This window comes from Syngnathoides biaculeatus, chromosome 13 (genome assembly GCF_019802595.1).
Source record: "Syngnathoides biaculeatus isolate LvHL_M chromosome 13, ASM1980259v1, whole genome shotgun sequence".
Taxonomy (NCBI): domain Eukaryota; kingdom Metazoa; phylum Chordata; class Actinopteri; order Syngnathiformes; family Syngnathidae; genus Syngnathoides; species Syngnathoides biaculeatus.
The window spans coordinates 26,485,156-26,486,736 of NC_084652.1; the positions used below are offsets into that span (position 1 = coordinate 26,485,156).

A 1,581-nucleotide genomic window follows, 5' to 3' on the forward strand; every position below is an offset into this window, starting at 1 on the left:
CCCATCTGGACATGTGAGGATAGCTTTCATTTCCATTGCTCCAGCAAATGGCTAATGTTGAGTCAGTTAAACACATAAAATCAAGTACCTGTACAGGCTTGTGTCAGACAGCATATCCATTATTTTAACAGATGACACAAAATATTGATAGTACGGGACACCAAAATGTCTATATCCTGCATCTTCCTCTCTAACACCAACTGCCCTCATGTCTTCCCTCACAACATCCATCAACCTACTCCTTGGTCTTCGTCTCGCTTGTTTGCCTGGCAGCTCCATCCTCAGCACTTCTTCTTTTCCTTTCGGCTTGTCCCAGTAGGGGTCGTCACAGCGCGTCATCTCAGAAGAACGCACATTTGTTTGGCACAGTTTTCTGCCGGATACCTTCCCTGATGACATCCCTCTGCATTTTAGCCGGGGAGAGAAGCTTACACCGCCTGATATTCTCAGGCGGTCTCCCATCCAAGTACTAACCAGGGCCAAACCCGCTTAGCTTCCGAGATCTGATGAGATCGAGCATTCTCAGGGTAGCATGGCCATAAGCCTCATCCTCAGCACTCTTCTACCAATATATTCACTCTCTCGCCTCTGGACATGTTCAAACCATCGAAGTCTGCTCTTTCGAATCTTGTCACCAAAACATTCAACTTTCACTGTCCCTCTAATGAACTAATTTCTACTCCTATCCAACTGCTCACTCCAAGCGAGAATCTCAACATCTTCATTTCTGCCATCTCCAGTTCTGCTTCCTGTTGTCTCTTCAGTGCTACTGTGTCTAATCCGTACAACATGGCTGGCCTCACCACTGTTTTATAAGCTTTCCCCTTCATCCTAGCAGAGACCCTTCTGTCGCATAACACACCAGACGGTCACACTCATAATCACACCTAAGGGCAATTTAGAGTCTCCAATTAATGCATGCTTTTGGGATGCGAGAGGAAACCGGAGTGTCCGGAGAAAACACATTCAGGCGTGGGGAGAACATGGAAACTCCATACAGTAGGGTCTGGGATTTGAACCCCAGTCCTCAGAACTGTGAGGAGACCACTCCACAGCTGCTCCAGTGTGCTGCCCACTTTAATATAAATTTTAAATCTATATTATATATTTATTTAAATTTAATTGTCCTTAAAATCAAATGTGTTATTACCCATTATTTCCCTTTATTTAAATTAAAGTAAATGTAAGCTTTGAAAATACAAATTGTTACTATCCTACTAGTAATTTCATTATACCCAGATATTCTCATTTTTTTTTTAATACATGATGTACTGTATACCACAAACAACTATCTTTCAGCATGTATTGTATCTACTATGAGTAACTGGTGGTTGCTAGCTGACCCCTGGCCGTGCATGCCAGTTGTGACAGGACTCATCTCTGAATCATCTTGAAACATTTACCACACTGCTTCTCCAACGTCATCCACACAAGGAGCTGTGCCTGTCTTTAGGACCTTTCCCATGAACATTATGCTACAACTCCACATTTTGACACCTTGTATGTCACTCCCCCCCGAACTCACAGGACTACACACAGCTTTGAGACGCAATATGTCATTGTTTATTGTGCAAACTGGAG

The 1,581-nt window shown here is 43.4% G+C and overlaps 1 pseudogene; it reads right to left on the reverse strand.

Moving 5' to 3' along the window:
- Window positions 1-425: 425 nt before the first annotated feature.
- On the reverse strand, window positions 426-544 carry LOC133511569 (5S ribosomal RNA; annotated as a pseudogene).
- Window positions 545-1,581: the final 1,037 nt, after the last annotated feature.